General features: G+C 36.7%; 1 protein-coding gene across 1 annotated transcript in view; it reads left to right on the top strand.

Moving 5' to 3' along the window:
* Positions 1 to 309: 309 nt before the first annotated feature.
* LOC306876620 (activin receptor type-1-like) overlaps positions 310 to 16,143 on the top strand; it is an 85,331-nt gene continuing 69,497 nt past the window's right edge. Inside the window, exon 1 of the mRNA XM_079427932.1 lies at positions 310 to 549. The gene's annotated coding sequence lies outside the window, so the exon portion shown is untranslated. The remainder of the gene's footprint in view (positions 550 to 16,143) is intronic.

The raw sequence follows: 16,143 nt of genomic DNA, 5'->3' as shown, positions 1-16,143 counted from the left end.
CATGCTAATTCCAAAAACAGAGCCTTGTGCAATAACAGGTATGTTTTTCAGAACATTTTAGTATTGGTTTTACGGTATAATGTAATGTAGTTAAATTGTTTAAATAATTTATATGGTTAATTTTTCATAATTTTTTTTCTAAAAATTAAGCCTTGTGCAACGTAAAGGACAAATATTTATGTCTATCTGAGTTAGTTACGGCTTGAAACATAATAGGCGTTAAGAGTTTAATTGAAATGAAACCGAATGTCTAATGAATGTCAAACGTAAAACTAACTTTACCTGGGGCGCTCCTCCTACTGCAGGCCTGTCCCACACCGCTAGTAAAACACACGAAAGCAGGAAGGATCCAGCATTGCCAGCCGCCGTTAAAAACCAAGAAGAAGAAGAAGAAGGATCCAGCACGACTCCTTTTCAGTCGTAAACATTGCACGGAGTTCATTAAGTTTATGGATGTAGACGGAGAATGATCGCTGTCCGCTTCACGACAGCACTGAAGTCTGAGAGGCGTCCATTATATCTTCCAGCTCATCTCAACGCTTTGTGAAGGTAAGAGATATGCGTTTGCGTTGCCTTTATTGAAGAATCGCGTCTCTGCTTCGCTTTACATTAAACTTTTTATCTAGATAAATCAACTCTCACGGTGTTCGTACTACTAGAAAGATTTACTTAATTTGTAATGAGTTTATTTGAACACAAGCCTCTTTCTTTGAAGTGTAAACTACTGTAGTCGTGTGCATTTAAAACACATCAAAAAGTGTTGTGTAACATGAGTCAAAGCCATCAGATACAAGATCCGAAAGATGTCCGTTCAAGTTTGCTCTAGATTATTGCCAAATGTTAAAGCATTGGACGAAAGATTGTGGAGGTTTGTAGGGTGACTCGTTGTTGGAAAATTGCGGGCATTTGACACTTTGTTAATATGCCTTTGTGATGCAGAAGGATTTGTCTCTCACCTCTGCTGGAGCCATCAACTCCACACTGAGCTTTTAGCATAACAAAGACCAGACAGACGTCTCAATAAAACACTCAGACAGATCACCATGTCATATACTTTTTGAAACAACATTACTTTGTATATGCACTTGCATGTGTGTTTAATATAGTCTTATAATGACTTGCATAACACAATGATGTGTCCTGTACAGTGATTGCAACAAATATGGCATGGCAGCCACAGGGGGAGAATCACTTAAAGGTGATTTTGCCCCCTGCCCCCCACGTTTTTCCGACACTGCCATCATTCTTTCCCAGTGTTCTCTGTGGTTGGTTTCTTAGGTGTGTAAATGCATTGCCTGGCAAAAAAAAAAAGCAAATGCATACGATTTTAAGATTGAACATTATTGCAGTGATTTATGTTTTATGTGTTATGTGTGTTTGCTTGGAACACAGTTCTTTTAACACTAACTGATGCAGCACACAGCTATTTATTTCTGAGGCAACCAGTTTGAAAGATGTACCCGTGTACATATTCCTGGATGACAATATCAAGATTCACCAGGCTCAGTTGGTGAAAGATTGGCCACAACAGAGTCCTGACCTTTACCATGTTGAAAGTCTGGGATATAGGCTTTTGACTCTCCCTGTCAAAAAAGTTGCACATAATGATATTTTGTTGGGCTGCCTTTTTCTTTGATTTTATTGTACCTTCGTTGTGGCATCATTTTGACAGTGTTATGCCACATCACAGCATTTATTTCCATCAAGAGTTGCATTAATTTTTAGATCTTGTATTGACAATGACTCGAACAACTTTGTAAAGTCGACTCCAGCCTCAAGACCAGTTTAGCTCAGGACTCTGTGGTGGCAAATTCATTCATGAAAATGATTCCTCATGCTCACTGAACTACTATTTCACAAATTAACCCTGGTGAATCTTGGTCACCCTCGAATATGTACATGGGTACGTCTTCAAACATGGTTGTTTAAGGAAAGAGAAGGGTTTCAGTTTATTTTGATGGTCCCTTTAACACACTCTGTTGACTAGGGAAACTGTACCTATTAAGCTCACCAAAATCTACATTGAGACATTTTTAGTGCACAAGATATTTGTTTCAGTACAAAAAGTTATATTAAAATAAAATAATCTCTCACACAAAAATATTTAATTTTATTTTAAATGACAAAAGCATTTCAATTAAGATATACATCATTAAATTCAAAACGTCCGGCTGTGCTTGGTGGGTACATTTTTGTACCCTTTAAGTACACCCCTGTACCCATTAAGCTCACATCATGTTTTATTAAAAGTTTTTTTTTTAGGACAATTTTAAAAGAATAATTGTAAAAATATATATTTTTGAAGGTACACAAGTCAATCACAAAAAACCCCCAACTAAAATCAAGCAACAAGGCATTCAAGTCGATCGGTTATATATTCATAGTGAAGTGTCATTTAAGCACATTGCAACATCTAAGCTAGTCCACGTTCAGCTAAGTAACACGCATTCAAAAATCAAATAAAGCATTTAATTCATGGGGATGAACACAGAAACTAGCCTCATTATGAAACCTCTTGTTAAACGGATGTAGGGATGTAACGGTATGAAAATTTCTCATCATGATTATAGTGTTGAAGTATTATCACGGTATTATTAAAATGTGCTGGAGATGTTCAAAAAGTACTGATACATAAATCACTTCACCAAGTTTTATATTTAAAAATAAACAAACAGCAAATAAAATGACTTTTTGTTTGCATTATCACTAAAACAATAACATTACCAATGAGGTCTGGATTTTAAATGACAACTTGACTGACACCAGTTTAATAGCATGTTCAAACAAATAATGTAAATGTTCAAATAAAGCTTTGAAAAAGTTTCATATAAAGGTAAACCTCACATTTCAGCCTTTAAAGAAAAGAGTTAAGTTAAAATGATAATTGATTAATAAGGGGAAGGGAAAGTGGTGTGTGGCCATGTATGGTGACCCAAACTCTGAATTTGTGCTCTGCATTTAACCCATCCAAGTGTACACACAGTAGTGAACATACGGAGCAGAGGGCAGCCAATGCTGCAGCGCCTGGGGAGCAGTTGGGGGTCCGGTGCCTTGCTCAAGGGTCTCACCTCAGTCGTGGTATTGAGGGTGGAGAGAGTGTTGGTTATTCACTCCCCCCACCTACAATCCCTGCCGGACCTGAGACTCAAACCCACGACCTTCAGGTTACAAGTCCAACTCTCTATCCACTTATCTGCTCCATAAATAATTCTATATAGCTTATCTGAATTGTTTAAATGTATAGAATCCATATAAGCTTGTTTTTCATCAACCGGTTAAAATTTACAGCAGGGCATGCAAATTTGGTCCGTTTTTTTGGCCAGACAGAAACTGCACACAGGCTGAATGTAAATCCACTCTCTGACAGCAGGTGGCGCTTTATATGGAAAAGCTGAATTACAGCTGATTCCCGTGAACTCCGCAAACAAAGCAGTATTGTGTTTAAGAACACTTCCTTTAGGTATTACATGGAGCTAAGATGAAAACAAAATGCCATCGAATCGTTTCTGAAGACAGTCAGATACTTCAGAGGTACAGTCATATAATTAATTCACTGATATTCATTTGTATAATTCCCTCAGCACTCTTTTAAAACCTCCCAGCTTTTCCGCCCTGTTTTCACTCAGAATGAAACTACTCTGCTGCCGTGCGCTCGTGAGACTGTTACACTCTGCTTTATGCTGGACAGTATTTATTTATCGTGAGTTGTTCAGATCGCGGTAATCGAATACGGTTTTAATGATAATTAAAATATGAAACGGGAATACTAACCGTGGGGAATTTTATCATGATTTATTGTCAAACCGGTAATTGTTACATCCCTAAACGGATGTCAACTTATATATAGTCGTTTAAGGCTGGAATACACTACACGACTTTTGCCGCGATTTTCCACAGATTTACAGTCTGGAAAAGTTGATGCTAGTTGCCAAAGATCAGAGCCAGTCTGTAGATTTGAGTTGACAGAATCCATAGAAAATTGATTAACTTAACTTAGAGTGACCATAAGCTAATATTTAAAGTCTGTTTATGAAGTTCTTACATAGACGTTCAATGTGGAAGAGCTTAAAGAGAGCACACTCAGCTTAATTGGAGCAGCAAACAATTTTTAATAAATTTCATGTAGGGCTGGGCGATTTGGCCTAAAATCAAAATCTCGATTAATTGAACATTTTAACTCGATTACGATTAATGAACGATTATTTTTTTTATTTTTTTTATTTTTTGCCCTCATAGTTCACTGACAAGTTTTGTACAGTAAATATGCTCACATATTACAAGTGAGAGATTTTTGAATGAAGGGTGCATTACTTGATTTTAAAATAATTGAAGGAAACACACACTATCTACTATCTATGATTATTTATTGAACATCAATGTTAAACAACTGAAATTAAAGCACACATTGCCTAAAACGAACAGTCACTTTGTTCTTATAAAAAAAGTAAAAATAAATAACTTGCACTTTTGGAAACAAAATAAATTATTTTCAATGTTTTTCTTATTAAAAGTAGAAAATAAGCAGTATCTCTTCTAAATAAAATAACTCTTGTTCATATTCAGTAACGTGATTGTGCTCCAAGTGTTGAAACAAATTGGTGGTGTTACCTTTGGACGTCGAAACAGTTTTTCTACAGTGTCTACATCTGACTTCATTTTGTTCGATGTCATCCTTACAGAAGCCAAAATGTGTCCAAATGACAGAGACTGCGTTTTTCTTTGGTACAAGCTGCTCTTGTTGCTCAGTTGTCTCAGTGATTAAGCTCTTCATGCTCGACATGTCGGCGGAATAACGTAATGTAAGGGAGCGGGGTCACGTGACTCCACACGCGGTAGTGTTTTAAAGGGAAAGTAATCGAAATAAACGACCTGGAAAAATTTGATCGATTATAGGTTCTGAATGTCGATTTCGATTACTTTTCGATTATACTACGGGGCCGTTGAATGCTTGAATCTGATTGGCTGACGAACGTTCTGAGGTGTGCAATTATTTTCAGGGAAACGCACGGCGAACGTAGTTCCAGGCAGCTTTCTTGACCGCATTACAGTTCCATATCACTTCGCATCGTTGTCAGCGCTGCCCTGACGATTTTATCAGTTAGCCTAGTGTAGCAACTTAAAGGCTACACATGACATTTCTCACTAGCGAGGTAATAACAGCGCTGCATCTTAAAGCAGACTTACAGTTTAGAGACGGTGCTTCAGAACACTGTTGAGGGACACACAGAGGTAGCCTAATTCATACAAGCTCTCTCTCTCTCTCTCTCTCTCTCTCTCTCTCTCTCTCTCTCTCTCTCTCTGTTTCTCTTTCTCTGTGTCTCTGTCTCTCTCGCTCTCTTTCTAATAACTTCATTATTAACTGCATTAGTCTGCTATCAACGGCTCAAGCCTCCATTGCCAGCTTTAAAATGACGTTTTGGAACTAGCAAAAGAGTCATTGGATGAGATGCGGAAGAAATAATCCTACTCACAATAGCGATTTAAGTAGAAAAACCGGACGAATCCCTTGAAATATATAATCTGATCGATGTCTCGAGGTGTGGCAACCGTAGTTAACCGTTAATCGCCCAGCCCTAATTTCATGTACTATTTATTAAAATGACAGGATTTGTGTTAAATAAATAGTCTTGTCATGTAAATAGTCATGTATTAAATTCATACATATTTTAATATGAACAACTTTTATTAACAATATCTATGAAATTATACTTTTTCTTATTGATGTCACATTGAAGCTGTGATTTTCGTAGTAGTGCACCCTTTAAGCTCTCCTTAAAATAATATGAAATCTTTAAAAATTACAGCACTGTAAAACCACAGACCAGCAAACTGCCAATTTATAATATTATGGATGTAAAAGAACAAGCCAGTAATGCCTGTGAAGTAATATATTAGCGTAGCACACAATTTTATACTGCTAGTCAGCTAACTGTGTTCTGTAGCATCTGCTCTATGTTGCTAAAACTATATTTTGGATCTAATGTAATTATTTCCCACATCCAAGTTCCAAGTTATAATATGCAAAAGTCTGAACATTAATATCTTAATTTTACAATAAGTAGTGAAATTTATCCAAAATAAAGGCGTCTAAAAAAACGCACATTTAAGGGGCTCCTCTTTTGATGAAAGTTTTTAGACAGCTTTCAGAATGGCCGCCAGACAGTGTGAACATATGAAGACCCATATCTCAGGGTGCAATGATCTGACTGACTTGAAATTATAGGAGGTATATAGTAACAAACATATCAATTGGTTAACACATCAAGTAGGATAATAAATTATTTTTTCCTTTTTATAATCTGATCTCAAAAATGGAAGTGTGCTTAATAGGGATGTTTACCCTATATGTAATGTTGCATATACATATCTTCTAACTCTCATTAGAATGTTATTAGAGTATTAGTAGACTGGTAGGTTTAGGATTTGAAGTTAAAGTCAGTAGAAAGTCTCCCAGCAGACAATCACAATAAAGAGTTAGCAGATATTAAGAAGATAGTCTACTCATACTCTAATGAGAGTTGACTTGTTGGTGCACATTTTTAGTTGTCAACAGAATGATAAAAAAGCATCATCAAAGTAAAGTAGAACTGCTATGCACTGCATCAGTTAGGGTTAAAAGAATTATTGCGAAAAACATAACTTCCCATAATCACTGCAATAATGGTCCAATCATAAACCCATTAGATTGGGACGTTAGATGATTAAAAAAAAAGAAAAAAGAATTAAGTGTACATTCTTAAATCTGAAAAAAGATTTATCACATATACCTTAATTCACCTTGTTTGTGTCATTGTGTTTATGTAATTATGTTGTGTTGTTATTGTAACATTGTTCAGAGAAATACTGGTGACTGCATACGGACATAAGGACAAGAAGCTTTATTTCCAAGATGATGCATGATACACTTACAATACAGTGCAAGACAATATAGTAACAGAGGCTTGTATTTATATTATTTATTGTATATTCAAATCAATTACTGTTTCTAATACCAGATATGTTTAATTTTTATATTTCCTGCATAATTATATTATGATGTTAGTGTTTATATTTTGTATTTAGTTAATTAGCCTACCTGTGTTGTCAGTGTGTAGCAGACATACTCGTGGGGTGGGAATTGTATCACTCGTGGGGTGCAGAATTTATGCGCTACATGTAAATTATATACTTTGTTGTATTTTCCTGTCAAAATAACGGAGTTGCTTTGGAATTCTTCAGCTTTTAAGAACTGCCGGATTCTCTGGTAGTGGGCGGGACTAATGCGCAAACGCAATCTCATTGGCTGGCGCTCACCTATCATCGTCCCTGTTTTGATTTCAGCGAATCAGTTTGAGCCAGTGCAGACAACCTGATTAATATTCATGAACCCAGCAGCTCAATAATCCTTAGTGCGTTTTATATTGTTTTTATTAGTAGTAGAATTCGTAGTAGATTTATCTTATCAGTATTATTTGTAGTTTTTTCCCCCTTTTATAGAAACACTAAATGACAAACAATATCTTAAGCACCACCATCAGACCTATGTTCAGTCAACATGACACATGCATTCATACATGGTTATTCTAATTACTAAAGTTTTATCATCATTTAATGCTAAATTATAATATCATATCATGTTTGACTGACTGATGCTAAGTGAGATATTTTAAAGTTTCATTTTCCAAACATAAGCTTTATTTATATATATTTAAATATATATTAGTATATCAGATAATTAATATTAGTCTAGTGAGTAAACAAAAAAAAATTACAAGCCAATGGAGATTCTATTGCCAAGTAGAGGGTTGATAATATTTACAATAATCAATTGAATTTGATAGGTGTTTCTCACATTGTCCCACAGAAACATTAAAATAGTGTAGATTAGTGTACAATGTTTTATAATAATTAGGGATGCACGATATTATCGGACTGATATCGAAATCGGCAGATAATGACTTTAAATGTAAATATCGGCATCGGCCTGACATGCAAAATTATGCAGATATGTCTTGCCGATAAGGGGAAGGGGTTAACTCGCATGTGCTCAGGGTGTGCTAGCGATTAGATCACGTCAGCAATGTGGCTCATTCTTGAAGCAAAGTTTTGTCTGAATGATGAATAGATTGACTGTTTTGGATCGCTGCATTTAATGTGTGAAGGCATGTACAGAAAGACGCGTTCGGTGTGGGATAGAGTAAACAGTTATAGCACAAGCAGGGGCAGCAGTGACAGCCTCCCCCAGGTCCTAATGCCCGTTCGGTAAGTAGTTTTAATAGTAGGGGCGCAGTTGGCCTACTTCTAATTAAATTAAAAGTAAAATAGCCTACACAAATAACATTTAGACTGTGTTTCTGATTAAATAAAGCAGTAATTGATGTAATAAAATAAGTATGTTTTGATTTAATGGTCAGAAGCTATAGCTTACATGAAAAAAAAAATCACAAACATGACACTTGTAAATTAAATAATTTTATATATACTGATTTATTCATTAATGTGTAACGTTTTATTTTTTTAAACAAATCATGAGCTCTAAAAGATTTTCAGAATTTTTACAACTTTTGTTTTAGACCATCTACAAATGTTAAATCTTAAAATAAAATATTAGGGTTAACACTGCATCTTTCTGGGGGAAAAAATGCAGCGATTGATATAGTTGATTTATATTTATTTTCAAAGCTTCAATGTACTGTTAAAAAACCTTTTATTATTTTTTATTTAATTCTAATAAATAAGTTCTTGTTAAAAACTAACCAAAATTAATAATATTTTGCTTATAATTTCTGCACAGGAGAGACTTGGTGTTGTTTCCAAACAAAAGGAAATATATCGGTATCGGCATCGATATCGGCCAAAATGAGTTGAAAAATATCGGCATATCGAATATCGGCAGAATTCCAATATCGTGCATCCCTAATAATAATAATTTATTCTATTTAGTGACCATTTCATTCATTTAACATATTTAAAATTGGGGCATCCAAGTTATTTGACACATTTGAATATAAAAAAAAAAGGAACACTAGTTACTTTCCCTGGTATTTAGTTTATTTTATAATTATGTAACTCAGTTACTGTTTGTGAGAAGTAACTAGTAATATAACTAATTGCTTTTTTAAAGTAACGTGCCCAACACTGCATGCTATACATTGATTTATTACTTGTCTTTGTTGAATAATACAGAATATAAAAATATTTAAAAAATAATCGCATATTAAATTGCAATCGCAATATTGGTAAAAAAAATCGCAATTAGATTATTTTCCAAAATTGTTCAGCCCTACTTTCATTCCAATTCTGAATGTTTTATATTTTGCTTGTCAAGCATGCAAAGAGTGCTTCCTTTCTAGTCACTGAAAAGCTGTCACTCACTTCAGTTTATCACAATCTCACAAACCTTCGTTACAATCACTAAATCACTTCTTTGCATTGTGTTTACACTTTGTTATAGTAAGAGGATTTGCGAATGCACAGAATTTGGCACTTAACACTCCATCGATTCGAGTGGTGAATGGATTACTTAAATATCTTGGATTAGCCACTGAGTTCAAGAAATGAACAGATTGTCTGTGATTGGCTACATTGCTCAATAATACAAAAACAGAACCATTTGTAAACAGAAACATTTGATGCTTTCCAGAGTACAAACACAAATTCACACTGGAGCATTAAGCAAATATGTTTCGCCAATATCACATGGGGCCTTCTGATTCCCTAGGGCCCTTCCAGCTGTCCCATACACAGAAAGACAAAGATCATGAATGCTGTGCGTGTGTGCACGTGCAGGGGATGTGTTCAGACAGGTATGGTAGGTGAAATGGAGCTCCTAATTAGAGTAATGTGTTTTGGTATGTACCATCAGATGACATCTTCAAAACTCCTGAAGTGTTTCCCATTTTCTGTCTCATGCATCAGGTGTTCAGACAAAAGTACTGTCTAGCACTAATGCTATTAATACGTATAATGTAATCAGTAAACAGAAGTTCACTTCAATGAACAGAGTGGTGTCAATGAGAAAAAAATATTACTATGTTTATATTCCTGTAGTAGTATTATATGCAGCAGTTAGTTCAGGTCCTTTAATCTGACTGGGTAAGAGGCCATCTAGGAGTGCTTTTATATCACCAGTATCAGCACTGGGGTTGTTTACTGTTTGTATTACTCCTCTTGTCTCTGCATGTTCTAGACAGGCATAATTTCTCCTAGTGTCCTCAAAGCGTCAGACAACGCTGTGGACAGGTTAGCCACATAAATGAGCTACAGTGTTTTGAGAGGAGTTCAGGTTTTCACTGAGGTATTACAAGCAGAATGTAGGTGGCAGATCGGTGACATGTGACTGTGAACTTTACAGAAATAGGATTTGAATTTTAAACAACTCAATAATCGATTCAGAGTTGACTCCTTTTGAGAGCCAATAACTTTAAAGGGATTTTTTTACATTTGAAATATTTGATCCTGGGTCATTTAAAACCCTGGGTAAACTGAATCCTGGGTTATTTTGCTTTGTTTCACACTACTTACAGGGGTAGACAATAAGGGAAATTTGTGTCTTTTGAAGTTCACTGGCCCAGGTCAACGCGTCGGGTATTGATCCCAATAATCACGAAAAAGAACAGTTTGCTTGAACAACATGAATAACATTTATTTTTTTTAAGGTAGTTTTAGTGCAAAGTGCAGCAAAACTGTGCAAAAACATGAAACGAGTGCAAATAAACCTATTGCATAGGATTCATTCTCCGTAGTCACACAGCAATTCATTATATTATGTTCATACCATAGGTTTCATACACGTAAACTTTTCTCTAACTTACTTGTCTGCATATGTGGGCATTGATCTGCAGAGCTCACAGTAAACCTCTTTTTTTTCTTGATCGTAGCCCAGCTAGGGGTGGGCGATATGGGAAAAATATCATATCACAATTTTTTTTAGAAATATCACGATTCACGATTTTATCACGATTCTTTGTCATGTTGGTTTTACAAGTTGTCTGAGCATTACAGCCAAACTAGAAAGACAAAACCTTTCAAGGTAACAAAAAACAAAAAAAAAGACATGGCAGATATTTAGGCCAAAAAAAATCTTTGTCATCATTCTATCTGTCTTATGAAAAAATAAGAACAAAGATACACATTACAAATACACATAATATACAAATAAAACAAACAGTGCTTTATTTTCAGGTACAATAGGTGTATTTAGCAGAGCATTCAGTGAAATTGAATGAACAAATATAAAAATAAAACACTAGACTGATTCCTAAAGCAACTGTATTAAAGATTTTCAGTCAAGAATAGTGAGTGATTTTTCTCTTTGCGTTTTGTTTTGTTAACGTTAAATGAATAGTTCCCCCAAAAGTAAATATTCTGTCATCTGTCAATTCTGTCATAATGTTTTATTTTTATACCATCATTTACTCAAAAGTTGTTTTAAACCTGAATGAGTTTCTTTCTTCTGCTGAACATAAATGCTATTTTGAAGAAGGTGGAAAACCAAACAGATGCTGGTCGACCTCCATAGGATTTTTCTTTCTTGCTATCAAAGTCAATGTAGACCAGCAACTGTTTGGTTACCCTCATTCTTCAAAATATCTTATTTTGGGTTCAGCACAAGAAATTAATAGTGGTTTGGGACAACATGTGAGTGAGTAAATAATGACAGAAATTAAATTTTAGGGTGAACTATCCCTTTAATGACAGTCGACAGCACGTTTAGTGTCCTGTCCCTTTAAGAGCTGCACGCATCTAATATACAGGCACGCATCCGTTTCTCTCTTAACTATTTACTTTCATTTTAGAGATAACCAACTGAGTTTGTATGTAAACCTTGTGTGTTTTGACAGTATTAGCGCAAAAATAAGTTAGTTGAGTAATCAGGCGCTGTTAGACAGGCTTTTTAGTGTCCATGCTTCAGGTGTATGCGCTCAGAAAAAGCGCACGTCAGACCAGCGCGCAAATGAAACATTTACCCAGCAAGGCTTGTGTGCAAATAATGTACTTTTGTGATCGTGAATAAGTGCAGTGTCCTGTCAGAGAAACTCTACTGCTATATGTCGTGTTGTACAGTACATAGAGACGGAGGCACCAGAACTGTATTTGACATAATGTGTGCTGTAGCACGATACTACGATATTTCTTCAAAAGCAGATCGTGGAGACATTTTTATCGTCCACGATCAAAAATTGTCATATCGCACACCCCTAAGCCCAGCCAATTCCAGCGGTCTCGCCACTGGGGCTGAAACTTTCTCTGCCTTTTCTTTTCGTATTCCCTTTCGCTTTCCCTCAATTCCTCTGGTGATTTTTCTCTTCCTTGCCTTCTCTTTTTTACCCGGCGTTTGGCCGGGTGATGGGGGTTTCAGAAACATGTAGCCTAGCTTAATAGTAGCTATAGGTAGGTGCTGAGCAGCAGTGTGCAGTTTGCGCGCGTAACCGCGGGAGCGAGCAAGGCGGTGCAGACGGAGCGCATAAACCCGCTGCATCTGTAAGGCTGTCGGGATTACGTAACGTGTTAGCGGTGGTTACCGAGACGATTTAACAGAAATCAAAACAGAACCACAGGTAATTAATGTGAAATTAGACTTTTTTTAATCGAGGCATTATTTTTACTGGCCCCACCGGGCTAGTGGTTGGAGCGATCTGGTGGCCCTGACGGTTTTAAAAGTACGTCCGGGCCACCGGGCCATTTATATTGTCGACCCCAGACTTATGCTTTGCCCAGGTTTAACAATTGTTCCTGTGTATTTATAAGCTGATGCTTCACACTGCACATTTTCAAACCCTGGGTTAACATTTATATTTGCAGATTTGCTATGTCAGTGTCATTGATTGGACAAAGACATTGTGAGACCTGTTTACATAAAGCACTAACATATCACATCCTCAAATAATATTTTGCCAACAGTACTATCGATTTTTCCAGAATGGACTTTTTGGTGGACTATAAAGATTATGGGCCCTATAAATACACCCGGCGCAATGTGGCGCAAGGCGCAGCACAAGTATTTTTGCTAGTTTCAGCCCAACGCAGTTCTCATTTTCCTGTCCTGCGCCACGTTGTTTAAATAGCAAATGCATTTGCGCCCATTCGTGCGCCCATGGTCTAAAAAAGAGGTGTGTTCAGGCGCATTCTTGGCGCGTTGCTATTTTGAGGAACTGAAAATAGACTGTGCCATAGACCAACTCAAACCTAGTCTAAAGTCAATGGCGCAATATTTTTTTGTTATTTAAAGAGCGCGTTAGTAGAAAATGTTCCTCTGGGCGGGTCCACAACGCGTGTTCCCTTTGCTTATTACACACAGGGCACGCAGCAGCACACAAACATGCCAAATATAAAAAATTAAAGGATTACAGTGTAAAATAATATTATTGTGTAGGCTACATAAATATAAAAATGTCATATATGTCATAATGGATAGTCATTGCGTGTATCAGAATTAGCCAACCTATTTGCTCGCGCATGAGCAGATCCGTTTGCTCTCTGGAGATGCATTCAGTCTGTACGCCTTAAAATTCCGCCGTTTAAATAGCGAATCCGCCATGGCGCGAGTGCAACTCACTCTTAAAGGAAATGGGAGATGAGACTGGTTTGTTTATTGCACGTTACGCCCAAAAAACACCCATTACTCATTAAGAGAATAGGGTCAACCCGTTTAGATCATGCGCGTGGGCGCGCCGACTGTTTTCCCATCGTTAAACTAGCAAAAGTGGATTTGGACACGCCCTGATTGCACTTGCGCCATGCGCTTTAGACCATGCGCTTAGATTGTTAAAATAGGGCCCAAGAATACAGCAGTCTCTTCTTAATTTCTTGTGTTTTATGTCATTTCACACTACTGTTTATACAACAAACAGTGTTTCTGTGACTGTCCAAAGCTCATGAATATGAAGCACATAATTGGAAAAATTCTAACACCACATTGTCTAACATAAAATTCTCACACTACACAATTTGTCACCGCATTGCAGGGTTAACACTGCTCTGAATCAAGGTTTCATAACCCCATGTAAAACCCCAACTTCTAAAAGTGTGAAACGTAGCCTGTATGAGTGATTTATTAGACCATTCAAAAACATTATTAAAGCAAATATTCAGGAACAAAACTGTTTTATACAATCTTTTGTACTTGAACTGACGCCTGTCTTGTGAAAATCCCTTGACCGAGTCTTTAAGTCTAGGGTGTCAGGTTCGCTATTAGGAGGATGCCAGAGGAGAGGAGTGTTAAACAGAAACTTTGAGAGTTCAGACAAAAAAATAAAAATCCCAAACCAGCTTGAGACAACAGGGCAGATGAACAGGAGCTATGCAGCAAACTGTGCAGAGACCGTGTGAAAACTGACCAGACCAACAGGAGTAAAGTCCAACAAAATAGCAGGGCTCCAGACAAAAAAATCGAGTAAGGAGCCTTTGGCTCCTATAAAAGAAAAACTTAGGCGCCAAATTATTTTTTTAGGTGCCACAGAATAAAAGTGGTTTATTTCATTATTATCATTTTATTTTTCCCCCCTATTTTAACATTTCAATCATTTTGTCATGTGTTTATGTCTTATCTTTTCTAGGCTTTATCAGCATTTTAATCCATCTTGTAGATGATCAGGTCGACCGGGGTACTAAGGTTCACTTAAAGTGTGAATTAAATGTCTTTTACAACTTGAAATATACAGTCACAAAGAACTGTTCGTTACACAGAATCTGTACCAATATCATGGACCATAAGCACCACTTGGCAACTGAGTGCAGTGCATCCTATAAATGTTGTCACGTCTTTCACACATTCAGTCTGTTTTTCTTCATTAGTAAAATGCAATTTTATAGGAGGAGTTGAATCATGTACAACAGAATAAGTAAAAATATTAATATGCAACAGCGCATAAATATAGCAAAACGCTCCTCTTTATAGTTATTTTTCTAGCTAACAGATGAGTTTATGGACACTGAGTGGTTATTCTGAGGTAAATGTATTACAATGCAATGTTTACAAGCTTTATACATTTCCTCAGTTTGAAACACTAAATGAGCTTTTACATAAAACATTTCAGTAAGTTGTACTATAGGCTTTCTTATTGCCTACCTTTTGATCATGTTCATTTCATACTATAGTAGTAAATCGAAATATATAATGAGTTCACTTGCTGCTTTAACTGAGGTCCTAAAGAGATCGCGCCTGAGCATTAAGTGCGATGCGATCCGGACGCATACACGGACCGTGTGGACGCGGGGTACTGGTGTTTATATTACCGAAAGTGTGCGCTTGTGGTCCGCATTAAAGAGCACCCAAACCGCATAATTTGAATTTCGTAGCATTTTAAAGCTGATACTTTGTTTATTAAAAAGTAAGACAGCACAAAGCTTTTTGCGATTACTGGATGGCAAGTGCACTTCAAATAACAGGAAGTCCATGCATTAACAGAACACAGCATATAGACTAAGATCTCGATAAGAAGAAGCCATATTAGTAATGATTATAAATGAGAATTGTTGACGATATTGCCAGTATCCACAGAGCTGACAGCTTTACCTGTTGAAGTATGTTCAAGTTGTGCACGAAATAGACACGGCTTTTCTGCACTTGCACTTTGGGGCTGTTTACACCTGGTCACTTCATGCATTTTTTCCTGATCGGACCGCTATCTGATCCTGAAAAGACCAGGTGTAAATGCCGTCCGAAACGCATTCGAGACGGATATAAATCCAATCGCTCGAACCACTTCAGGAGAAGTGTAAATGCATCTGGTTGTTGAAACCACATATGGTAATTTTACTCCTCCCATAATATTAAAATAATAGACGTGTGAGAGCGTTTTATTGGCTATATGGCATGTTATAGTCAGATATGACAGCGCAATGCAACAAGCATCACCGCGGATGAGTAGCGGAGTATTTCTTCAGCAAGTGACGCGCAAACTGAATGAACCTGAAAGTAAGTCGCAGATGCTCAACACACAATCTTCTTCATTAAAAGTAGCGAGACTAGCCTATCTTTCCAGTGCTGATGCCGCGCGCTCTCTTGTTGCGGTCTCTGATATTGAAATTAGCTGATAATTAATAATATTATCCATTGCTTTCATTGACGGGAACTCCGTTATATTTGCATATGAAGCGGGAATTGAAGAACGGATTTATATCCGTTTTGCGAAGACACATTTATGTGGCCAAGTGTAAATG

The sequence above is a fragment of the Barbus barbus genome (assembly GCF_936440315.1).
Source record: "Barbus barbus genome assembly, chromosome: 11".
In the NCBI taxonomy this organism is placed as follows: domain Eukaryota; kingdom Metazoa; phylum Chordata; class Actinopteri; order Cypriniformes; family Cyprinidae; genus Barbus; species Barbus barbus.
Note: the sequence above shows the minus strand (reverse complement) of the source record. Positions and strands in the feature narration are given on the sequence as shown.